At 34.6% G+C, this 27,983-nt stretch overlaps 1 protein-coding gene across 3 annotated transcripts in view; it reads left to right on the plus strand.

Annotated features, from left to right (window-relative positions):
• LOC111415969 (frizzled 2) overlaps positions 1-27,983 on the plus strand; it is a 203,661-nt gene that overhangs the window by 168,824 nt on the left and 6,854 nt on the right. Inside the window, exon 1 of one of the 3 annotated variants that reach the window (XM_023047882.2) lies at positions 18,220-18,441. The exons of the other annotated variants lie outside the window; for them this stretch is intronic. The gene's annotated coding sequence lies outside the window, so the exon portion shown is untranslated. Of the gene's footprint in view, positions 1-18,219; positions 18,442-27,983 lie in introns of those variants that run through there. 3 annotated transcript variants of the gene reach the window in all.

Genomic DNA, 27,983 nt, shown 5'->3' on the forward strand with positions numbered 1-27,983 from the left:
CAGTCTTCAAGTTGTGTCTTTGTCTCTCACCCCACTTCTGACCCATACGTCATCAATGGTTCTCTAATGGCCCTAAAAATATTTTTCTTTGTTTGTATCGTTAGGTTATTATTCCACAGAATAGAATGCATTGCCTTTATCGCTTTTTTCCTATGCCAACGTTCCTCATTACATCATTATTGTCTTTTCTGTCTTCGTTTATGACTACCTCAAGGAATTCGTTCCTCCAATTGCCATATATTGAGTCTTATCTTTGATCATTTCCAATCCCCATTTATTGTATTCTTCTTCTAGATTATTTAACATACACCTCATCGTCTGCAAAAACTACTTGGTCGTCCGCGAACAACATAGTGTGTATGTGGCTGTCTCCTACACACATTCCTATCGGGTTGCATTTCCTTTTCCAAAGTTTTAGGGTTGAGTGGATATAGATCGTGAATATTGTGGGGGAAAGGCAACATCCCTGTTTGACACCTTTTGTAGGAGAGAAAGTATCAGTTGTGAGTTTTCCTACCTGAACCTCTGCCGCGTTATCCCTGTATAGCGCTTTCACAGCGTGGATGTGAGTTCTGTTGATGCCTACATCTGTCAGAGAAATCCATAATTTCTGAAGCAATATAAATATAATATTCGTAAAAAGCGTGATTTTTTTAAAATTTAATATAAAATATTTCATAATGCTTTTCAATAAGCAGAAGAAATGATATGCGCAAAGGCTTGCAACTCATTCAAAAGCAAGTAGTGGTTAAAATTGTTCATTATAATGCGGGGATATGATCTGAAATGCATGTCTAATTCAGAGCATGCAGTGAAAAGAATATTATCCATATATGGGTTAAAGTAAAGAACAAGATACCTTCTGAAGATACATCCAGAGGTTTTTCCTAGTGCTTGATAGGGGTTAACATATCAACTGCATTCGCTATATCCAGAACGTCGTAATCGTGTAATTTTTGGTCTGGCTTTTTTCAAAGAAGTGGTTGGTTACTAATCTTGAACTGACCCCAAAATCTTCTTGTTTTTTTTTTCTGGAAAATGTTTCACGACTATATGTTTAACGATGAGGCAATTTTATTAGTTTTTCAGTGCTACATATGTTTCGGAAATTTCTTTCCTTCTTCAGGCACGACGTCAGATCTCAGAGGAACTCCTTTTTATAATTAAAATTCATTTCTACTTTCGTCAACATTTAGGTGTATTCCTTTAGGAGTTTAGTTTAATTCATGAATAAATTTGAAAATTTTCGTAAATGAAAAATATGATTAAAATTATTTATGGCTTGAAGAGCATGTCATAATTTGAAATATTTGTTATTTCTTAATAAATAAAATTTGGTTATAACGTAAAAAATTTTGAATTAAATGAATTTATAGAATTATTATATTTGAAAACTGATAGATCTATTATGTAGTATCAACTTTGGGAGACTGAAGTAAGAGATTATTATTTCGTTAAACTGAAATCGCGCATGCGTTGAATGTGTAATTTGAAAATTAAATGTATTCAGTGAATTGTCTATATGGGTTAATATCTGTTATATCATTCATTAAAAGGTTATTATAATTATTGTCATGTATGTGAAATTCTTCAATTAAGTCCATTTCCCTTGATTTCCTTATATTCTTGATAAGTTTAACATTTTCAAACTTTATGTTGTGTTTAAGACTATCAATATGTTTAAAAACTGCAGAGTTATGTTTTGTTAAGTGTTCTCTAAATCTAAAAGGGATGAAATTCTCCATATTTCTCAATAAAATATATAAAAAATAGAAATTTAGAAAAACAAAAAGATTTTTCTATTTTCTCTAAATCTAATGTGTATATTTCTACCAGTTTGGCCTTGATTCTATGGGCATTGGGGTCTCGAGATATTAGTCAGTAGGATTGTTCAAGATTGTTTTCAGAAAATCTATAATATGTTTTAGAAGAACATAGAAGTTGCTATAAGATTTTTCTCACAAAGCTTTACAATTGATTTAACTACACCCTTTATTTTTATATTGAACATCAATTGATGCAATGTGTTTTATTAGGAAAAGCTCACATTTGTCTAGAGTATTCTGTCATTCGTTTTGAAAGCCAAATATTTATTGGTAGGTGGTTTAAGACTCTAGTTAATTACGTAGAGCGACCATAATCTCATTAATAATGACTGTGTGATATCAACATTATGCATACTTGGTTTTGGAAGGTTGGTGTACAGTAGCGTGTTTTTGATATGAAAGCACTAATACTGGTTGCAGGAGTTCTAACAACTAATCTTTTCTAATGTACTGATATTCTGATTACGTCGCTCACTGATACAGTTCAAATTGACTGATTTCAGTAAGCCCTTTGGCAATGTACATCATAGTCTGTTATTAAATAAACTACATCAATTTCGCATTACTGACAACTTGTTTCGTTGGTTTGCTTGCTATGTATCCGGGCGATCTCAAACTATAACTATTGAAGATAAATATTATTTGTCATTAATATTAAACAATTTTCTTTTTAATATTAGTAACATACATGTATGCTGATAACCTAAACATTTATTTTCTGTTTCTAATGGGCAATTGTGCTGATAAAAGTATATCTAAATATTTCTAAATATCATACAATTACGTTCACTATAAAAGGATTATATAAAATCTGCTCTTGATACACACGTTTTATACTACGCCACAATGTTATCGTACAAATAGTAATACAACAACATCCTACATTTTTAAAGCGTCATTTGAAACTCTCAATACTTTATTTATATTGCCAGATTAGACGGTGTCAGGAAGCGACGTATTAAATACTTGTGTTACAAATCCCTATAAGAGTATACTCACTGGCTGTTAACTGATCAGAATATTCACACGTCGTCAGGAAGGAGCTTATAACGACGCTTTATTCACATACAATTTCGTCAAGAATCATTCTAATATCCCAACTCCGTTGGGATTGATCGATTTCCATGTTGCTTTACGTCAGCTACAGTTTCCCTTTTTATTTTATGCACCCACATCACGAACTAAACCGTATCAAAATTCACCCATCCTCCGATTTATGAAAAGAACCGCAATTCGGATTAAATGCATCCTCATCTTCAGGGGTATTCAAATTTATTTATTAAATATTGTCTCCCAATATATACAGTGTCTCAAGTAAACGTTTTCTCAGTTCCTTTATGAACAATAATAATCTTTTGTCAGTATTAATTAAGCTTGTTGTATCTGAGCTACTGTCAACCTATTATTGAAAATAAAATTACAATGTGTAATAACGCCTTTTATTCCAATTATACAAGACGAGAAAGGAGTTTTCGAGGAATATTTTAGGTCGAATGAAATAGAGTGGCAGGTATTTTATTTTGTGCTACTAGACGGACTCTATACACAATAAAGGCCATATTTCAATACTTTATTGAGTCTCAATTCAGAAGCACAATTGCTAATTTATTACCTTTCAAAAAATAGAATAAACTACCGGAACTATAAACTAGGAACGTCAATACTTCCCTTAAAACAAAGAATTTGTTTCCATTACAACTACTTTACTTTCTTTCCGTCTTAAATTCTCAAAATAAACCAGGTACCTGAACTAAACTACCCGTGTACACTTCTTAGAAATAGAACGACAATTGTTTAAATTTAAGACCGTTACAAAAATATGATAAAAATTATTAGATGTTTTCACCGACAAAGGCGGTATAAAATAGTTAAGACGTTGCTTAGCCCTTTATGTACCCACCATTTCGTTAATAAACATCAAAATTCAAATGAGGTATTAGAACGTCCCGTTTTTTCTTTAAACTTTTTTGTGTTATTTCAAAACCGCCGACTCTTTTAATCGAGCCGACCAGATCTCGTTATCAAGGTACGGATGTTGCCAAACTAGATCATCTCCATAAATTTCGATGCGCTCACGCACAGCGCACGTTAAACATTGCTCGTGCGCGAGTCGGCGCAGATCAAGAGATTTGATAAAGTTTTATAACCCGGGCGGTTCTTTTATCTACTTCGTTGTCGGTAGGAAGTTGGTAGGAAATTGTAGCGCTACGGAGTTCTTTAACCGGTAACGAACAAACATTGTAAAATGATAAAGGGTTAGAGAGAACGGTTGGGAGAAATAAAAAAAAAATGTATACAAATACGAAAAATAAGTAATCCTCAATGTATTAGAATAAAATTGTTAGATATCTCTTGTTGAATCAGTTTTCAATTTTTTTGCTTCACTAAATAAACATTAACACTTATTTGTAACTTTATTTAAAGTTTATTTAAATATTATACAAATACTTATTAAAATAACATGACACCATCGTTGGGTAGTCAAATACCGTTCTTGTACAAATAAAAGATGCCTAGAATCGATAACAATGGTTAATACGTCAAACCCATGTCGTGACGGTCAAAATAGAAACACGACCGAATGCATAAAGAATCCCACGTCTCCGTTGAACGACTAATATTTCATAATCGGACACCTTCGCCCTATCTACATGGCCACATTTCTTGTTCTGGCGAGACCAAGCGCTGACTTATCTGATCCGGAGGCTGAGAGAAGAAGTGTCGCCCGCTTATTTTTACCTTTTCTCCTCCGTTTTATTTTTATGGGCACATCTTAAAACGTACGTGTCGCGTCGCCTCTGACCATATACTGCTAGATAGAAATTGAGTTGGGATGCCAATCAATATGTAATGTGCCATATCCTGTAGAAAGCTTGCGCCGTTCATCGACGATGGACGTGAAGTTGTTCGATGCCGTCGGTAATTATTCCGAGACCGTAAATATGATGTTTTTAAACGGTTCTATCGCCTTGCAATTAGATGCAACATCGATCTCGACTTAATAATGTGATGCAACGAATGGGATTTATTGACCATAACATTTTTAATGAATCCGTCGTTAGTTTTTATTCGAAAGCTCTAGGAATTTCGTTTTTAAATAAACATGAAGACCGAGCTTAACTAATGAGTAATTTAAACTGAAATAGCCGCAATAATTCCAAAACCAAACATCTCATCACAACTTAAACACAAACTGGCTGCTCGTAGCACGTTTCCAGGTAACTCTGGGGTTCTGAGTGACAGGACAACAATGGCGGATTCATTAGCGACACCCTCGTACACAAAAGTTCCTGGCGGCACGAAAGTTGTGCTTGGAGTTCAGGAACCTGAGCCGTCCATAATCGATCATCCGGTACTTTAAAAATACAGGAAGGGCACGAAATGGACGTAGTCCTTATCTTTCATTTTCGAGGACAAGGGATTTGCATTAACTCGAAATGTGAAATCTTAATTTTTTGAAAACCCCGCACTAATCCGCTACGCGATAAGTTCGACGCTCAGGTAAATATTGACAATAAATCTGGTAGGAACCCATAAAAAAGTGTTTCTAAATTTGAAATCGGGCAGATTTATGAAGAGATTTATCTGATCTTGGCATTAGAGGCGTTACGAGAGACTTAATTTTGTCGAGAAAAACAGGATTGCGCCCGGCTATTTACGTAAAGAGATAAAATTGACTTTTTATTTCGGTCAAATGGTCGTGGTAATTCGTACGATTGCTCCCGGCAGTTCTTGGGCTAGCACTCTAACGGCGTAATTGCTTAATTCTGTTAAATTACTCTTTAATCACTCTCATTGTACATCGACTTGAAACTCGTCTGAAGCATCCGAGGCAATTCAAAGAAGTTACGACTCTTGACGTCATCATAAACTTCCACACATATCCTTCTTTTTATTTTATTCCATTTTAACCAACAATTATTTTCGAATTCCAATTTGCCAGATCCAAATCGTTGCAGTCAACTTATGAAAACTTTTGTGTTCAAGATCCGTTAAGGAGCCGTCTTTCTTAATCTCCCCGGTACTTTTACCTTTTCACCTCAGCGCCTTATATGTCGTCAACGGTCTTGAGGAATCGTCGGCGTTGGCCTTAAATGACTTCTACATTTAATTGAAATAATCCGCCCGACGGTTCCCGTCCATTCGTCAATTGTAATCAACGTCAACGCCGAACGAACAGAAGAACCGGTGGAAAGTCCGTCGTGCTTGACACCGTCCAAAATGCAAGAAAAAGTGCGGGCCCCAATCTGACAGCTACGATGCGCGTAATTACTCTGAATACTTTGCATTCGTTTAAACTGGGCGTAAAAAAACCCTTCGATGACGTTGACGTGACAGTCCAAAAATGGCCTCATTAAGAAGATAATTTTTGATAGGAGCGAATATTATTTAATTATTAAGGATTAATTAAGTTACAATTCAGTTTATTTGTTTTGATACCGTTTTAAAGGTTTTAAAGGATTTTTGGATTTATTAAAAGGTGTAAACATTTTTTAAAAATTCGGAATCTGGTTTATACATTTTTTCTTTAAAATATAGATTAATACGGTTTGCTTTTAAAACTTCATTAATCCTCCTTAGTATTTTTAAAAAGGGTTTTTAAAGTGGTTTTTAAAACATGCGATAGTTATCTCGACTTAAGGATTAAATAAGGTTCAGGATTTTTTTGCACAGAAAATTTGTTATCTCATTTTGAGGTAACTGGTAAACAAACAATCCTTAAACTAGGGAAAGCAGTAAACTCACCTACAAACATATCGAATTATAATCAGTCACATACAAATTACTTGAAAGGCTCATCTACAATAGAATCCGTCAGAGAGTATTTGATGTAATACCAATTGAACACGCAGAGAAGAAAGTGCAAAACTTTTCCTGCATTCATTGATCTGTAGGCGCTCCTCTTTAACCAATCTATACATCGCAGATATTCCAGAAACAAGGTCTAAAAAGGACGATAACTGGACTCTTGCAATAAGGTGTAGATCGTTCGAAGAATCAAAGGATATCCTGACAACCAACCTAGACAGGGACAACATGGGGAATGTCGTTCTCCACCCTGCACTCCAGAGCCCTGAGCCTTGTTATCTCACCGCTGTGTACTGTACATCAGTATTTCCAAACAGTCCTCATGTCCACAGAATCAATGCCCACCTCAATAATACAACGAGAATCTACTCCAGTGGAATGACTTCCATTACTGCGCTTAAGACGTTGCACGACTTGTGACGATGGTGGGTGAGAGTGATTTAGTGACGAAAACTCAGGCGAAATTGCAATCGATAAGTTTGGGGCTGGAATGAGTGATAGGGAAAGGCTGGATCTACAATAAGATAGCGGTGGGGTGTTTGAAGATGAGTATGAGAAGAACTGTGGAGGTGAATATGGGGATGGAAGTGCTGGAATGACGGGAGCCGGTAAGATCAGAGGTTGTGGAGGGAGATGCGAGGAGAATGTGTGTATGGGAGAGAACTGGTGAAGGATGTTAGGGAGGCGTGGAAGAGGAGATGGATGGAACCGGATAAGATTAGAAGGATGTATAGGTTTATAAAACAAGGATCGAGTAAGGGCATTCAGCTGGTGACGAGACATGGTCCAGTCATCAGCTGAATCAGCGACATGGATGATTGGAACTGGTTGGCGGCGGGAGTTGTGTTTGGTTATGATGGGGAGTAGTGTTAGTAGTTGGTGGGCGAAAGCGGTGGGTAGCCTAGGTTGCGATTCGGTGGATACATTGTGACGGTAATACAATTATATGTGGATAGTGCACGTTAACTAACCAGGGAGGGTGGCATAAATTGGATGCGCAAAAATAAAGTTAGGGTCCCCGATGGTTTTTGGCAGGCGGAAGCGGTAGATTGTGTTGGAGGTGGTCATTAGGTACAACGATGGTAAGATTTACATAACTACTGAGACTTATACCTCCCCCAATCCTGCGCTGTCGTAAATTCCCCCACGAGAAAATTGAGGACACAAACCACACCTGCCTCTGATGCAGAAAGCCACCGATCAAAATAGTCACTGCCACAGATGATGAATTCTGCCTGACTAACGCTTGGCACCAAGAATGGATAACAAAGCAGAACAATCAGATCTTATGTATTACCCAAAAGCTTCCTGGTTTTAATTTACCACGCAAAACCTGGTCAACTCTTAACAGAATACGGACCCAGCATGCTAGATTCGTCTACTTTTTGTATAAATGGTGCAAGACATTGACATCCCCCTGCGAATGCGGTGAAAATTAAACATATTATAGAACATTGCCCTAGAACAGTCTATGATGGACTACCTGAAGATTTTCTGTTGGCGACTCCAGAATCAATAACTTTCATAAATGCCTGTTTGTGATCGGAACTGTGACTGTAACTGTAATTATAATGGTATTAATGGTGTATAAGGCAAGGAGAAACCAACAAACTCTTTCAAGGAAGTATAATTATAGCAAGTTCTGTAAAACCAAAGAAATTTACATTTTGCTGAAATTATCACCTACCTTAAGTAATGGAGAAGGCACTTTAAGAAGAAGAGAAATTGTGATTTCGGTTTTCGTTGTGTCTTCATCCTATACGCTATGTAAATAAATAGCAATTTTAAACTAAAACTAGAAGTAACACTATCACTAGACCTAGAACTACAAATTTTCGGGATAAGCCGTACGTACTAAATCTCTATCGCCTCTCTCGTCAATCTTTGAAAGTAATGTCCGTTTCTTGGTAACATTTTGGATTTGTCAAACTCTATGGTGTGTCCTCTTTTGTGACAATGCTCTGCGACAATAGATTGTTAAATTTTACTCAGTCGGACATCCCTCTCGTGTTCCTTGATGCGGCATTCGTTATTACGTCCAGTGTAGCCAACACCAATAGCCGATAGATTTCCGCTGCCTTCAAAGAGGTTAGTTTATCTTTGACTATCGGAAGAGTGCTTTCTATTTTGCTGACCGTACCGTATCGTACCACGATATCGTTCTCCTTCAGACACCTCGCAATTCGCTCCGTTACACCTGAAACATAAGAAACGCAGATAAAACCGGCTGGTGTCGTGCTTACCAAGTCATCCTTCTGTTTGCGTGGTTTGGTGGCTCGTTGGATATCCCTCATCGTATAGCCGTTCTTCTGCAGTACATCTTCTTGGAATCTTTCCTCAGGTTCTCTATATCACATGTCCTCTCTGCTCGCTGGAATAAGGCTTGAATCACGGACCTCTTCTGTTGTAGGTGGTGATGGGATGAAGCCTGCAGGTACCTATTCGTATGCGTCTTCTTTCGATATACTCTCAGTTCCATGGCCCCATTTGTCTTCTTAGTCACCAACACATCCAGGAGTAGCAACTGTTTTGCAGTTTCTATTTCCATGGTAAATTTTATCATTGGGTGCTGCCCCTTCGCATTACTCATAGAACTCTCCCTTCGAGCTAAAATATGTCGATGATAGGCAGTACTCCACTAGTCCTGGGACGGAGTTTGAAAACCCTCGTGGATGAGTTTCTGGCGAAGACCATCCACGGCATCTATGACTGGTACTCTGGTGAATAGAAATTCCACCAGGATATCCTGAGAATCTAGCTTCATACTCATAATTGATTATACAAAATGTGTAGAATCTCTGACATAATATGACTCTGTTTTACCTATAAAAGGAGACAGAATCTTGGCAAGGTGTTTTGCTGGCTGATTGGGAGAATTTACGGCACTGAGAATGGGGCGTAGTGGGACCTCTGGTTTGTGGATTTTAGGTAATCCGTATATTCTTGGGGTTTCTAAAGCCTGTACGAATAAGCTTTTTTGTTGTTCAGCTGCGATTCCTGTGGATTTAACCAGTTCTTTCATCTTCCTTACTATCTTCTCTTCGAACTTGTTTTTGAAGAAGGTTGCAACATGGCATCTGAAACGCGAAACAAGTTTCTAGTTCTAAATCTAGTGTTAGTTCTAGTGATAGTGTTAGTTTTAGTTTTAGTTTAATTAACACTGGTCGTAAAAGCCTTCGTACTTACAAAATAGAAATTTTACTATTAAAATTATTTTATACTTTCGGGATACATTAAATTAGATTGCCTTTGTCTAAAGATAAGTATCCTATATTTCTACATTAAAAAGGTTGTATGCGAATGATTGTTCCAAGTAAATTGGTTCAGAAAACTATTAACACTTGGATTGTACAATTTGTATGGATTGTAAATAAATCTTGCATAACAAAAACCAATATCGATGTCGATATTTCAACGAATTGATTCCAAATTCAATTCGTCTCGCGCATATTCATTGTTTCGAAACGTTTTATATGCTTAATAGTTTCCGAAGAAAAGCGAATTTTTTATATTGTAATTTCCTACGCCGTCACATCTGTCGTTACAGCATTGAACCGGCGGGGAATTGCAAATAGTAATTGTTGCGTTCACGTTCCGGCTCAACGCTTTCATCTTTAATCACGCCGCGCAACGTGGCGCATCGGTCCACTTTTTTTCTATCGCACAGAATGTAACAAAAAGTTCTCCACAGGAACGCACATTGTAGACGACTATACCGAGGGGGTAAATAGAACGGATAACAGTTAAATAGTTTTTGCTAACGAGTCGATTCGGTGGACAAATTGTCTTTCAACGGTTGAATACAATAGTTGGTTTGGTGTTTGCGTCGAATGCCAACCAAGCAGCATAAGTGGAAATTTATTCAAGACCGTTGGTAAACAATTCGGTATTGCTGACGGCGAGATAATATATTACAAACAAGCGAGGCATTCATAAGTATGTACATACCTGTTAAACAAAGGCGCGTTAAATAACAAAAACAAACCAGAATCAGTTTTGTGCGAGGTGAGAATTATACCAGCCGAAAGTGCTTGGACGATGAAGTCATTCATTATTCAAAAATTTGTTGGAATTTCCTCTCTAAATTGGCAACATCTTGACGACCTGGTTTTCATTTAAAATTCAACGGATCGTTTTGTAACCATCTCCATATTTATAAACAAATGAATATTCAAACCCCGTCCTCAATCCAATTTACTCTAACAAAACCCTTCGTTCTCACTCTACGTGTTAATAATTAATATAATTTAATACAATTAGGTTTACTAACCCAACGTAACTACGTCAATAACGCTAGGATTAATTAATCATTTTTTTTGCTTCATGATTTGTTGCGGTTTCAATGTATTCACGATTTAATCTACTGCGGTTATCAACCGTTTCCCGACCTCAGCATTAAATTATTCATGCCAGATGGTTGATATTTTCAATATTAATGATTAAAATCAACGTAAAAATTGAAAAATTAAATAACGAAATAACAACTTTATTTATATTTTATGCGATAATATGGGTACTTTTTTTTAACCAATTTCATATGCACATAATACGAAGATAATGCAAATCTTCTATAATTTATTTCGGTTTATTGGAATTTTGTATGCACGTAAATATTCAAGCGATGGGTGACATTTTTATGACCATTGACAAGTTTATACAAAGTATGAAGGTGATAGGATCTTTGAATTTTTAATGTCTCTTACATTCCTATACAACGTGAAATAGCTATACACAGAGAAAGCGTCGCTTGGTTAGAAATTTAATTAATATATTCACTAAAATGAGATATTTAAAGAAATTAAATGGTTATAAAATAAGAGGTTTCTAAAATATTTTATTTTCACCATGATAAGTAATGATATCATATTGTAATGTAAATGTATTTAAATTATAAAATGAGTGGAACGGATTATCACAATATTCATTTAAATTTTATAAGTCCTATTATAAGTGCTTCATTTACATTAATTTTCATATTCTCCTCTCCTCGTAAAACTATCTTTATTACAATGTTTTTAACGATTTTATCGTACCCGTCTTGTTCGAAACGTCTCATTACTGAACTTTCCTTTTTAATTGTCACTATCAACAGTTTGTTCTTCATTTGGCGTTGACTGCTAAAGCAAGAAGATATAAATGAAATCAACAATATTATGAATGATAGGAGACGTTTTTATTGGCCTTCTATCACCAAGGTCAAAGACTTCGTCAGAACCTTTGATATTTTTACATCGGTTTTTCAATGGTCTTCATCCTAACGTCATATTTTACAAAATATTTTATTGGTACATATAAACTACTTTGTTAGTAAATCTACCTGAACCAAGTATGATATAGCTAATATCTAGACTACTGATACATCCAGTCACTTGTAGTCATTTCGAATAAAAATGAAATCTCTTTTTTTACACATTCATTTCTTGCTTTTTAAGCATTAAAACGGTTTCAAAAATGTTGTGAATTTTATCATAATTTTTAATTAATACAACCGTTTGCGGTTCGTATTTGTCGCTGAACTAGTAACGACACGTTTCTCTCCTTACTCACTGAGAATGGCCCTAGGTGGTTAACGTTAATGGTGTGAAAGGTTATCGGTAACCATTCTATTTTATGCAGGCAATTTCCTTTTTCCTTGTGACTTTTTGTGTGTACATTGAACATTCGCTGTTATATAACTAATTATCCCTTCTTCTCAAGTGAAGAATTATCTCATATTATTAGGTGAAAAAGAAACAGAATTGGTTTCTGTATTATTGTATCGCTATGTTACATTATCTACTGTGACTCAATACTTGTTTGCTATTCTTCATCAGATTCCGAAAAAAAATCAGAAGGAATCAGATCCGTTCAAATAGTACATAGATTTGTTATCTAATAATGGTCTCCGTTTATTTTGTACAGGTGGTTGTTTTGATCTAGACGGCCCTACTTCTTCATCCCTTTTTTCCCACAAAATATCCACTTAATATTTACAATAAATAAATCTATAAACACAAAGCTTACAAAAACTCAACGCTAATAACTCAAATTTTAATTGTGTTTAAAATTTAGTCACTAATGTACATTTCATTTATAAACCAAGCAAACAACATGATTGTCTAATATGCCTATGCAATAAATATGCCTGGTATTATACATGTATATACGATTAGATATATAACTGAGAATAACTGCGATTGGAATCAGCTGTCGTGTTAAGATTCCTATGAAGAGCACTGTTGCGAATAGTATTAAAGTTGCTTTTACTGGCACAACCCCAATGTTAAATATTATACGTCCAAGTGGGTTTCTATGTCCAGCATTAGAATAAGAAATTTCTTCCTAATAGTCAGTGTAGGTTTCTATATTAAAAAAAATCTTAAGTTTCATTTTGACATGGATTCTTCAAGGTGGTCTTGCATGAAGTCTCATATTCAGGTGTGTTTCTGTATTAGCAGAGGGATTCTAAGTAATTAATCTATTCTAGTCAACTAATCCAGTAATTTTGGTAATTTGCTATTTACTTTCTCATGGTCTTTTTCAAGAACCTAGCAAATCTTACTATAGTACCATGTTCCAGTTTAAGAATATCACTTGTTAATACTAAATAGAGTGCAAGACTTCTTTCTACTTTATTCTGAAACACCTTTCTAATAAGTAAGATTTTGAATATTCTGTATGTTGACATTATAGCAAAGTCTGCTGTTTGTAGTTTAGTTTCTTATGCCAGACTTTATCAACCATACTATCGATAGCAAACCTTGCAATCACTTCTGTGTAATATGTACACTAGACTTAGCTTGCTAGCTTGAGATAACTTTACATTGATTCACTTTATATTCATTACTTCTGAAGAATTATTGGTAAATTGAGTTTCAATAGTTGTTGCTTCGATAGCAATCCATTTGTATTACATTTAAAAATTCTTAGTTGATTAGACGTTTGTAACTTTTACTTCAAAAATAAGATGCGGTCGTTCATGTTGTCTAAGATTCTTTAGCATTACATATCAATAGTAAATTCTTACTAAAATAGTTGTTGAAAATCTAATGTCTACTATCTGTATTTACTTCTAATTATTTGAGTGTGTCTTGTTTCGGATTTTCAAACAATTTTTTGAATTTTGTTACTACATATTTATTCTTACTCATGCGAGGTTTGGCAACTAACTTTATTTATTATTTGTTTTTTGCAGTTCCTCAACTACAATACTCTTAGATGTTTCCCTTTGCATTTGATACACATATTTATGTATAAGCAACTAGCTTCCATCACCTTACATCACTTCTTCTTCTTAATTCTTTGGCTGTTAGATGATTTGATTTTGCTTATTTTTAAATTACTGTCTTTGTAAAGCATCCCTTGTAACCACCATGTAAAAGCTTGGTAAAATTTTCCGTATGAAACATTTACCTTAATATTTTTATTAATAATTATTTTAATTAAGAAAGTATTCATCACATTAGCTATATGTTTATCAATTCCATCTACAATTACTGAAGGCGGTTGCTGCACTTTTGTAGTTTTTTTGATTTCTTTCTTTTTCCTGATCGTGTATACTAGTTTGAGAAGGAGAAAGCGATGTATCCATTCATCACTTCTTGTTGGCACTTGCTGTACTTGTGCCTATACATTATTCATTTCGTGATAAATTTCGCCCACGCGAGGTCGTTGATGTCACTCGCATATGACACCTGCTTATCACTTTAATTCTTAACAAGAATGCCCCCAACACATCTTTGTCTGTCAAATCTCAATAGACTACTACAACAAATATGAATTTAACATTGATCGTTTTAACATAAATCGTTCAAGTGCTAGGAATGAAAAAGGTACAGAATTTTGAAAAAGTTGAGCTTATACATATGTAAGACAGGTATTTAAGATATAATTTAAAAAGCTTAAGATTAACACGCTATGCCTGTTATGTAAACTTAAGAGAAGTATATTCTACTGTAATTAGCACAAATTACCATATTGATTTTGATAGAATTACCATATTATAGTCATATAATTATAGTGATTTGTTGTATGTACGTTTGTCTTATTCGTGCAGTTCTATCTACTGGATTCCTTTCTTCTAGATACACTTCAAAAGTTTTTCTTCTAATAGTAATATAAATGTAATCGTAGGCAATTTCAGTAATTTGTTTGAAAAATACCCAGGCATTTATTACTGCTAAATCTAATATATTATAAAAAACCTGTCAAGGTCTACGTCTGGAATTAGTCTTTACGCTATATTTGCGTGCCATCTGGTCACTACCATATACACCAAATTTTGTTGAATTATAAAATTGTATAATTTCTGCTTTTCATATATCCTCATTTTTTACTACTGCTACAGATGTATGAAGAGAAGAATTACTTTTTTGTCTTAATTCGCATCGTATTAGTTCATTATTTCAACACTTAGGTTGACTAAAAAATACTATTCTTCCAATTTACTTGATTTTGGTAATTCTCGTCGGATTCCAACAATTGTGATGTTCAAATAAAAATATTAAAGTAATTCTTTTTGGATAACTTTTTAAAGCTCACTTACACAAATTTGTGAATTAAAACCGCTTTTGGATATATTGCAAGGAGCGATTTTTCTTCACGCATCAAGGTTGTCACTTTCAACTCTGTACGTCACAAACTGAAGCGGTTCCAAACCAAACCATCATGAATTCATCAATCAGACAATCCCGAACTATATTCATCTCTTCTGATATTGCACTTCATGTGAAGCACCTATTCGAAGACGTTTCAATGATCGAAACATACTTTACCCTCAACGTTTACTACAACTGGTAAAGGTTAGCTCTTCCATTTCCTTACCCGTATAAGTTGCGTTTGTAGCTGAAGATAGATAGCATTCTTCTGTACTATTCAACCATTCACTATACGTTACTACAAATCTTGCCTTCGAAGTAAATTGTCTTCTTCTAGTATATTGAAAACTTCTTGTAAACGGGACAACACAACGTTATGTATTTTATATGTCTAAGTTTTTGATATCAAGAGATTCCAGATCTCAAAAATCTGCATTTTTGAGAAAATGCACTTGTCAGTAACCAACTTTTTAAATACATTTTTGTATAACTGTCGTTAAAAGTACGCTACGAGAATACAATGACGTAATGAACAATTTGAAGAAATTTCAACTTCATTTTACAAACAAAACATTTTTGCTAACTAAGGTATTATTTATGGGTGGATAAATTGGTCGCTAGTAACACTATTACTAAAGAAATTGAAACTTAATGAAATATAATGAAATTGTTACTGAAACCTTTATTCAAAGATTTTAGTTGATGCTGAATCTTGGAATCTTTTTAATACAAATATAGCTTATTCAAAAAATCAGGTTAATCAACTAAACTTCGGAAAAGCTCACTGCAATCTCTTGCATATCATTTGTGGTGACGTTCATCTGAACGACCAAAGATTGGAATAAGTCCTTTTCAATACCATACATATCTTTTGTCCAGTCGTGCTTCTGATACCATAACAACTCTTGGTCTGTGTTTTTGAATCACGTAATCACAGGTCTGGATACTTAAAAAAACTTAGGCACAGACTAGAATTCAAAACTGTGTCCTGAAATATTGCAAACTCTTTTGCACATCATTTGTGGTGACGTTCATTTGATTCAATAATAACTATTTCTGTGTTCTGGCATTGAAATCTGTAATTAAAAACAAATCTCCAGTTTTTAATTCCGGAAATTGCAGTAATCAATGTGTTGCATCTCTTCTATCAGACATATCTCTGATTAATAAACAGTTACAGCTCCGAGTTCTGGAACCAATCAATTGAAGACTGGGATTTCTTAATAAAATTAATTTCGTTCAAATATTTTAGTTTATGCTGCACAAACTTAAGGTTACTCCAGAAGTTAAGTTTTACGACCAAAGTTTGGAATAAGTCCTTTTCAATACCTTGCATATCTTTTGTTAAGTCGTGCATCTGATATCATAACAACTCTTGGTCTCTGTTCTTGAATCACGTAATCACAGGGTACTTAAAAAAACTTAAGCAAAGACTCAACAATTTTAGGTTGTGTTGAGTTCTAAATTCTTTATACACAAAATTGTATTTAAAAGTCTATTTGTAATTTCAAAATTCGCAGATTTCGTACTCATCAAATATTTACCATTTTATTGAGTGTAATTTATCCATTGAAATGCAGAACTCCTAATTGATGAATCAGTTGCATGTTATCATAATATAAATGCATCATATTAATCATCAGCTGCTTCTTTATACTCTAAAATCTTTTAATGATAAAATTAATTTCACTCCGCCCTTCTCGGGCACTGCTTTATATCACCGACAGGTTTTCATTCAAAAATAGATAATAGATGTTTTGTAAATTTTAGCAGTATACAAAAATCGAGAAAATTGAGTGATCCTCATTCCAATTAGACAGGAGATTAAGGAGTTAAATTTATATTAAGCGAATTATTGACGCAGTAATCAGTTTTGTTAAAAATGGAAGCCAAGTTATTGAAATTAGCATTTTCATACAAGTTACATTCAAAATTAATCACCAAATCTGAATTTTTATAATCGCCATAAAAGTAAATTACTAGTAATTTTCAAATTATCTTCTTTTATAGGAATATCTCATGATACTTTTTGATTGCTTTTACATATTCTTTTATAACGATTAACCTGAGGACGGTTATTGACCCAAAACCGGTCGACAAGTACATAAAATTAAATTCCTCAGTACCAAATATTACTTAATACATACTGAAAATCACGGAATCTTTCATAATCGATTTTGAGATAAATTTGTCTTAATAATTATCTTTTAATGCCCTATTTCATTAAGTTTTGTGTTTTAGTTGCTCTAGCTTTAGTCAATTCTGTTTTTAATTACTGTAGCTGGATGAGATTGGATTGAGTTGAGTTGCAAAAAAGTTTTTGCTGTTCCATTTCATTTAATTTTAATTTTAACTGCTCCATTTCAACCCATTCCGACTTTGATAAAATTAGAAAAGTCGGAAACTCAATTTTACAGTTTTGACTACAGTTTTAGTTAGTATAAGTAAGATTTAGTTTGAAATATTGGATTGAATTGGGTCTTAAAATACCGCAAATACAGCAAATTCTTCTATTGTTAAAAATGAAAAAAATTTGACTTATTCTATTGAAATGAATTTCAGTCTAGACTGAAATTATTTGAAACGTTTTATTTGTGCTATAATCGTGTTTATAAATTTCAACCTGTTTTGACATAAAATGTTTTCACACAAATAATGTTGCATTTTTTATATTTTATTTTTTTATTTGTTTTAAAAGAATTATGTGGTTTTTTTTTGAATTGACGCCATCGTTATTATTTCTCTTTATTTATGCAGAATGATTGATGGCGATCGTTTAACATTTAATTATCATAAAGGGACGCCAGACACGTTCGTCCTTTTGCTCGATCCCCTTTCGTCTCCCGTCTAAACCCGTCGTCCCGATACCGAATAAGAAACCAATAAGCAACCATACATAAGCAAAACATAAATCAAACGACATCGTTAGCCGTCGGAATCGTTCGGCTCAGATCGTTCGGATAACAACTGTACGAACCATGAAACTTCAGGCCATGCGCCTTTAAGGCCAGTTCGAAAATAGATTCGGATGAGGTTGCGTCGTTGCGCTGGAGATTCCGTCGGTTTTTATCCAAAAAGTTAGCTTTTTTACGTTCTGCAACGGTTTAAACGGAATAGTTTTCACCGGATAGTATTGGACTCGTGCTTGAATATGTTGGTTTGTGCTGTGATGCTGTTCGGAAGGATTTATTAGCGAATATTTTTCATTTTAAATGGCTGTTATACGCAAGGTGAGTCGTGGGTTTCTTTCAGCTCAGTTTGGGTTAAGAATAAACATTCTCCGCCTGAAAAAAAATGTTTTGTATACAACGTGATAATTAATGTTGGTAATTATTTTTACTTGGAAAATAAGTTTCTGTTTAACATCGGATTTAAGAAAAAAAAAGATTCTCTTGTTTGTTTACCACCAATTTTTGTTGCTCTATTATTAGTTACGATTTGCAGTGCTCCTGAAGACGCACGGCTAAACACGAAACTTTCTAGTTCTAGATCTTGTTATTCAGTGCTAGATTGTTGTATCTAGCACTGTCCAATTTTGATTTAATGAAAAATATCCAACAATCTAGCACTAATAACAACTAAAACTAGACTAACACTAAACCAAGAACTAGAAAGTTTCGGGTTTAGCCGTCTTCAGACGCACGACTAAAAAAATATTTAAATTCTTTAAAAACGATTCGAAGTAGTTAAGGATTTAGGTAAACCGAAAATCTTTTTCGACCTTGAATCTCGCAGCGTGTGCCTTTTTAACCCTTGTTAACTTTCAAAACGAGCTCTCGTTTTGTATTTCCTATTTCTTCGTTCTTTCTCTTCCTACGTCGTATATCTCCGGGTAACATGTTTTAAAATCCACGGGAAAAGGTAGGGGATACGTTTAGCGTGTGCACGCACGAACCGTACATTATTTATTACCCACACTTTATCAATATACGTTCTCCAAACCTGGTGTTCGTAAAAATAAAAAAAAAACTGATAAATACTATTAGAATCACCTCCTGCTGCTTTTCACATAGATTTATCTACATTGATTTATCTAACAAGGTTGAAATTAAGGTAAATCAGGTATATCTATCTCTTGTATGTCGCTTTTTATGGTTCAATATCGGTGTTGTTCTGGGATTAATATGATTTAAGGTACATTACATCTATGTTATCTCGATTGTTTTCTGATAGATAAAACGGTAGTTAAAGCAAAGATAACGACCCAGTCGATTGCTAATCGCGCATCGTTTGCTATAAACTCCAGTAGCAAAGCGTTGTTTTAACAATCAGATTTTAACTAAGATAACTTTAAAATAGCTAATTGTGTTCCAACTTTATAAATGTTTATTTAATCTATATCGATTAATTAATTTAAAAATGAAAGATAATTAGCGATCGAAGTCGTAACTCGTAACAACATAATAAGTGTTAACTTAATCGTTAATTAAGCTGCGTGTTATTATCTTTGTTCTAAAGAATGTAACTTACCAAGAATAAATAAAACAACATCTGCAAAATTTAAACTTCGATGTAAAATACGCGAATGTTTTAAAAATATTTATGTCCTTAGCTGAATCATTAATTATCGTTTTAAAATGTCACTTTGTACTTTTAGAAATCAACCTTGGCAATAGTTGAACTTCCGTAGATAACTGTAAATTGTAAGATAACATTGTGATAGAAAACTATTTCAAAATTGTCAATTTATTATCTGAAATATTTCTTTTAAAAAATTCTAATTCTAAACATTTCTATACTACCAAGATACGTATGTTTGTTCAAGATATTCTAATTTATTCAAGTTCAAATACCTGACCCAACCCCAACTCTCGGGCTTTTAGGCCTTTGGGACACAGCTGACATTTTGACTGATGGTCGTGCCTTTGTGAACTTGTTCCTTGAGGCGTCCAACTGAGTTTCTTCGAAACCAACACGTAGGAAGCTTTAAAATGAAAAGAAGCAAAAATATACGGGGTGAATCCGTTATTTTAAATGTTATGTACAAATCCATGGCTTTCGATTTTATAAAACTATCATGGAAATAACGAAAAATATAATATAACCTTGTTAAATAAATGTTTCGGAACGTTTTACTGTTAACTTCAAATCAGTAATAACCACTTTGCTTGTTAGCGGATACTTAACATTATTTATCAAGCAGTTTGTTCCGATATTTTTAATATATTAACTTTTCTAGCATAGTTTTGCCAACAAAAAGCATGCTTTGTATAATAAATAATCCAACGGCATCCAATTTTAGCCAAGATTACAAGTAATATATTCTTTACATTTTAAATAATATCTAAAATGTAAAGAATATAACTCATAAGAAGTTAATAATGCTTCGTAACTTAATTTGCGAATTGCTTTTGATACGTTTCTGTCAAGAAATGTCTCAAAGTTATCAAGATTCAAGGAATTTTCCATTATTTCAGTGTATATTCGAAAAATGAGGAAATGTTTTAAGTTTAAAAATTAATATCTCAAGAACTAAAACGTATTTGAAAGGTCGTTCTGATATCATTATGATTTATTGAAATTCCAATTTATTATGATATTTTTAAATGGATGAAAATAATTGCTTAACGCAAAAAATAACTAAATGCCGTGCGATATTTCAACGTTAATATCTTATAAACTAAAAGTTATTTTGAAAAACATTTTTTTTTATTGAAAAGCTAATATTTTGTGCTGCAAATACTGATAGTTTCATAAAAATTTATTAAAACTGCGATTTATTACGATTTTTTGAAAATGAAAACAATTGCTTTTCCCGAAAGATGAGAAAATACCTTATTATGTTTAAAAATTAATATCACAAAAGTTAAAAGATATTTTGAAAATCCGTTTCTTTGTTTCGAAAGCTAAATAGCTAATAATTCGTGTAACAAGTGCTAATGATTTCTTAAAACTCGAATTTATTATGAAAACGATATTACTATTTATTTATGTAAAACATTTCAGGAAGATTAGGCAAGTAGTTTTAAAATCGTAATAATAAATTTAATAATAAAGCTTCAGTTTTTTCATAAAATGAACTTTCTGTGGCTAATGACAATATTTAATGAATTCATTGTTCCTGAAATGATACTACGTCGTTCTTTAAACTGACTCTAACTATTTTTAAGCTGTAATGGTGCTTTGAGGTCAATCGCCAAACCTTCGAGTTGAAGCTTTTATTAGCATTCTGGGTATGGCCTCAAACATTTGATTAGTAAGTTGCCGTGAGATAGATCTTCATAACTTGCCAATACATACTTTTATACATCTGGATGGAGTGGTAGAGGATGCTTCACTAAATGATCTAATCCAGTTTATTTAACGAAGAACGCGCCCCAGAAAACGTTTATTACACATTCAATATTTTACTATCAAATTTTTAAAACGTTTAACAACATTTTTATATGTATTTATATTTCCCCACTAAAACTTAACACAGCTTTTATTGTGCTATTCAAGTTTTGAGTGATTACATAATAATAATTTTATAGCTTCACAAACTTTATTTGTCATCTATATCGACACAAATTAATCTCATAGCAAATACGAACCGTTTGTTTCAAATCCTGGAGTTCTAACAATACTTTATCTTTCTCTAAAGTACTATTATTTCCTTGAAATATTCTTTTTTTTACATTAAAAGAGCCACAAGAGTCGATGATGTATTATTGCACTTTTAATCCATTTTACAGGGAAAATATTGTCGAATAAAAACGAGTGTTGTTTTCATTCAGAAAACTAAATAAGCGTTGTGAAAAACATTATTCACAAAACCTTCATTTCAGCAGGCATAATAGAAATATTCTCCCCTTTGATGTTTTCAACCGTAGCCGCAAACTCAATTTTTGGTTGTCAAAATTGTGATATTGTTTGTGATAGGAGTGACTTTTTTCGTGGGTAAATCATCCACGCTACCAATTACCACATCTTTTCAAGCTTGTTAACTCATGTTTTTCCACAAGTAACAAAATTGGTACTTATCATGTCAGTTCCTTAAATTTTTTGTTAATTAAGATAATAAAAGCAAAAATGTTTGGATCTTTCCGTGAAGTGATAAGGAAAAAGGCTTAATATGTTATTTTTCATAGAGGCTTCACATTAATTATACACAACAGCCTTATAATTTCGCGAATAAGTTGTTTACGTTAGTCACAAATTTAAAAATGGAACAATGGCTATGATTGAATATCAAATGCGAAATCAAGAATCCTTTTTGAATTAATTTAATTTTAATCACTTCATATTCCCAATCGTCTATTGTACCAAATATGACAAGAAAAATATCTTAACAATTTCTTATTTTGCTGGAAAATCGTTGTTTGTAAATAACGTCCTTCAAATACGATACACTAAAGCAGCGAACTTGGATTTTCATTGATGATAAAAGACTGTAGCCGAGGTCAATTGCGGTCGAGGAGCTACAATCGAGATCATTAAAGATAGAACGTGATCTTGGTATACACTTTTTTTTCAAGTAACGGGCTATGAACACAATAACAGCTCCTTTTTTAATAAATGTAATTCAAAATAATGAGATAAATTAATTGTATCGTAAAAATATTAAGCATTAGATACGTAATTATAGCGCCTAGGGCGCAAATAACCTTGTATTACATTCATCAAAGACAAATCTTGAGAGGCCGCTTGGACCTAGGGTCTATTTTTGAAACTTAAAGATATTAAGTACTTATTGATTACATTAAAGTATTTGACGTGTAGCTTAACAGCCCTTTATGTTTCAAAATCTCGATTGTAACTACTCGACGCAATCGACCTCGACTCCTAAAGCTCAGGAAATCAAACTTTATGATATCGATAGCCCTTAAATACACTTAAAAAGGCGCCGTCTACTGATGACCAAATTTTCCATCTAAGATTTTGCCATAAAAATTGAAAATGGTGTGAGAATTTTTTTTTTCATATTTGGTGCAAAATAACTCCAATCACTGATTGTTTTATTTTTAAATTTATGACTAAATTATTCTCAAATTCTTAAAATTGTTACACGGTTATTTATTATTAGCTTATTTTATGGTAATTCTCGTTAAAATGATTTTTATTGGCCTATATCAGTTTGCCCCATATACTTATAAAATTGCTTTATATAGAACGCAGTCTCTTTCATGGAAATGGAAGTGCAGATACCGATTAATCAACGGCTTAGTATAAATATACAAGACAATCTTATTGTTAATTTTATTAAGGCGAATCCGTTTATATAACGATGAGTTATAACGTGCGAAGTAGATCTTGCAGCTTATTGATCTTTTGTTTGGCTCTGTTGAAGAACATACCCGGCGCACGCAAAATATAACAAACAACTCATTTGTTACGCGAAAGAAGAAAGAAAAGGTGCCGCATGAATACAGACTTTGTTCCGTTGCATAAAAAAACTACTTTGTTGTAATCTGCAAGTTTCGCGTTACACAGCGTGCACAATGTACAATATTGTGCCCAGTGCGTCGGAACAATGTGCAGTAAAAGTTTCTCGCAACTGAAATTTAGCTCTCCACTTCTACCAAGTACCTAATTAGTTAAGACCGGGCCATAAATATTCCTCGAAAACGTTTCCTTTTGTCCCGGGAGCGCCGTTTTCAGTGTACTATTAACTGAAAGCCATTCAGACCACTTCGACGCCTGCTTTCCAATTCTAACACAATCCACCGTAAACTTAACAAAGTTGAACGTTTTGCGGACGAAATAGCTGAGACGTCGACACTTAAAATCTTTATTACTACTGCGGTTGGTGTACTGCGATTTGTTGTACGATAAAAAAAACTTAAATGGATATTTCCAATCAAGTTTACCTTTTACGATCTACAGAAACCGAATAAGGTTAAATATATTAAATATTCTACGTTCATTATTTCTATTCAAAGTATTTAGGTTGAAAATTACAGATGTCAAGGAATAATTGATGTGACATGCCTTCGCGTGGACGAACGGAATCGCGAAACGATAAAATTTTGTGAAAGTAAATATTTACCGCTGCATCTTCCATATAAAGCAATCCACAAATATGTAAATGGGAGCAGCGATCGGTGAAAACGCATTTCTATCTGACCAACGAGCCTCTCCACATCCAGTTTTTCAGACAGGCAATTATTACATATTTTATATAACTGCGTAGTAGCTACGTGCGGTTAGAAATCCGTCCCAAAAACTTTCGATCGCTAATAGTGGGTGCGGGCAACTCGATCGAAAGCGCAATTAAAACGTATCGTTTTCAGCGAGTTTCCGTCCGTTCGAAACGTGAAATTCCAATTTGGTCGCGCCGGGTGACGCTGGGCAAACACCTACAGATAATTCGAAACCATTATCGTGGTCCCGAATTTGCCGCGGCAGCCAGTTTCGATTAAATTCGTTCCCCAACCAACTTCTCTCTCTCTCTGTCCCTTTTTAACTCGTTCGAGACTTTGGGCCTTCATTTATACATATTTACATGGGTCAACGGATGCCACGGCCCTGCGCAAACTGGTGGTAGGGGTGACGGAATGATTGATTGATTCATCGCATGAATACGGGTACGATCCGAAATGGGGTAAATGTAAATTTATTGAGTTTTGTCCTTTTAGAGGTAAAACACTATATATAAAAGCTAACTGTAATCAGAAAGTAATTACTTAATCAATAAATAGTAGGAAATATAATGTGATTATACAGTGTGTTAATTCATTATCGTACCCGACGTCATCATTGCAAGTATGCAACCAATATCACAGTGTTCGTATTGCAATACGCTAATCGTATATTGCAATACCAATACTGTGATATTGGTTGCATACTTGCAATGATGACGTCGAGTACGATAATGAATTAACACACTGTATATTGTCTATATTACTGAAATAACACCCACCAGAAGTATTTTTTAATATTTTCCGTCATAGTCTTTGTTCTTTCTCTAAAGGGAACAAGAACACGTTCGAAACCGATCTATAATTCATTAGTTCATAAAGTATGAAAAGAGGCATAGTGCACGATATGCCGTGTGTGGGCAGTAGACTCGGTTTGCCGTACGGAAACTCGAAAACGTTTCGAATCGAATGCTGGAACTGTTCCACATAAAACACAGGCAGTCGGCATTGTATGGTAATCGTTGGAGAGTGTTTAATTTGAATACCGCCGTGATGGCGGAGAACGAATACGACGACGAAGACTTGCCTGTTTGCTTCCAGCTTTGTTCGCTCCCGAACTGATTAGCGATGTATGAGCAGCGGAGGTGATTGATGGAACGGTTCAATGTTTATCGTCGGAGACTCCATTAAAAAGGACGCCAAAATAAGCGGGAGTGACGCGAACCAATTGTCGACGTGTTGCGGTGCCATTGTGTGTTTCGTGTGAGCGACGCCAAGCGTCGGTCTCGGTTCGAGCATTGGTATTTTTAGATGAGCGCATGAAAGCGAGCACAGGATACGGTTAGAATTTCGAAAATAGCATCGAATGCCAGTGCAAGCAGTGTTTATCCTGAAGGAAGGCGTCTACCTGAATATCATCCGGGTGACAGTTGCGACGCCTAACAAAATAGAATTCGATCCAGGTGGATGGCCTTAAGACTTTTCTACTAGAAATTGAGGACAATACCTTCGGGCGTTTTACGGGTCAGTTGATGCTTTGATGTGAAATGGGTCTTTAAAATCTTTCGATTTTGCGGCTAAATTCTATTAACTACACCAGCAATAAAACGAGGGCATCAAAATTCTTTACGTTAATTAGATACCAAATACGGTTATATTATGTTGTATGTAAATACTTATTTAACGTAAACTGTTTAACACACGAATACATACATCAAGAGTATGTACAGCAAACGAAGTAATTTACCGCCTGTTAAGTAGATAAGGACCATTACAGTTAATTAAACATACATTTCCTGCAGTATTCGCTAATAGCGTTAAAGTGCCTTCTTACCGCGAATCCTACAATAAGTTGCACTATAAAGATACTTGAAATCAAGATTTTACATAAAACTTTATAATCGTTCATATATCTTGATGACATTAAGTATGGAGAAGGAATTCAAATCCATATACGAACAATATGTAAACGTCAATCAAAAATTAATAAGGTTGGTAAAATAGTGCCCCAAGCGTTGATCTTATCCTCGATAACAATATCGAATGTCCCTCTGAATTGAACCATTACGTTACACAATGACCTTTCACCAGTAAAAACCGTTACTAGACTATTTATGCAACTTTGCGAATGCCATTGGTACTTTTTTCTTTCTCAAGCCGAGCCGTTTCCGTTAATAATTGGCATTTTCCTAATAAAGGCATAATATCAACGTACCGCGACTTACTCTTTATAAGGCTATGCGCGTTTTCTCATAATGATAGATCATTACGCAAACGAACGTAAAGAGGAGGATCCACCTTTCGACGAAAACGATTTGATAATGATTAAGACTTTCTATGAGGCCTCATCAATGTACGGTTTCACTTTCGAACATTATTAGCTTGATTTCTCCCGGCCATACATCATAGGGCCCCTTAGAGTTGATGTGTCGATGTAAAAAATTCTGCGCCAGACGAGATTGGTGTACAGATGTTCGGGATCGAGTGAAGAAGAGAAGAGGAGGAATTCGGACGCATCCTCGACACATGTTTGTTTGCGAATGAATTATGGAGTGGCCGTTTAATCTTACGGGAAAATCTAAATGGCGTTTTAAATGGAAATCCGCGGAGGCACGTTGAATAATCCGTCGGACGTCACTTAGACTGACGGCCAACGATGGCCTGTACATACCAACGTGGTGAGAAGGACGCGCGGTTTATTTTAAAACATTTACTGGACTACAACTAACAAGTCAGACCTTTCGCCACGTCACACAATCTATCTAGTTGTTTGATGCAATAGTCGGAAGTAGAAAGATACAAAAATTAAAACATGGTTGTTTATAAGAAGAAGTCATAATAAAGGTCACACGTATTTTGACAACTCGCTGGTTTGAAAAACTTTTATTGACCCTTTCCCTCGAATTAATTAAGAAGATTTATAATTAACGAGGTTGTATTAGGCACACCTGCCGGCACAAAGGCTGGATTAAAGCCCTCGACCACGAAAGACGAGAACGCCAAGTCACCGTCGTTTACATTGTAACCGTAGGAACATTCTGCAGAATCACCCACTTTATATTTTGACAGGCGGCGCTGTGGAGAGACAAGATGAAGTGGGAACGAACGGAGAAAAAGGAAGACAACTCGAACTGTGTGTGTTGGGTTAAAGAAGAAAGAGAGGCTTCTTACCAGTGGTTCACAAGGACCGGATGGGAAACGATGATAACTTGCCGCCGTTTCTCGCCAACTTATCTACCGAATTTAAGTTTAAGGAGAACGTGTGATAAGAAAATTAAACACGACCCTGGTAAGATGAGGATAAACAACTCCTCCTCATGAGGACGTTACGATAGTCTTCCACTACGGGGTGGCGAGTTCGTGATCCAGTGTAGGCGACTCTTACTTCTCGGTAAATCACAGAAAAGGAGACGCCAGATGGTAGATATTCTCCAACCGAAACCTGCCTCGAACACAGAGAAATCTCTTTAGGCAATCTTTGACAGCTTTAGAGAGGTTCGAGCTGTTCGAGAATTCCTTTAATTAGGTGGAGTTTCGTACTAATTAATTGTTAACACAAAAGAAAGACGACTACCTCGAATATCCGAAATCTATTCTATCTCAGGGACAGAGACTGTCGTGTCTTCGCGTTTACTTGGGTGAAGAGCAGCATTAGATTCTGTTTACAAACGCGACAGAGATAAATAAATCGAAAGCACATGCCATAACACAAA

Source organism: Onthophagus taurus, chromosome 1, assembly GCF_036711975.1.
Source record: "Onthophagus taurus isolate NC chromosome 1, IU_Otau_3.0, whole genome shotgun sequence".
NCBI lineage: Eukaryota > Metazoa > Arthropoda > Insecta > Coleoptera > Scarabaeidae > Onthophagus > Onthophagus taurus.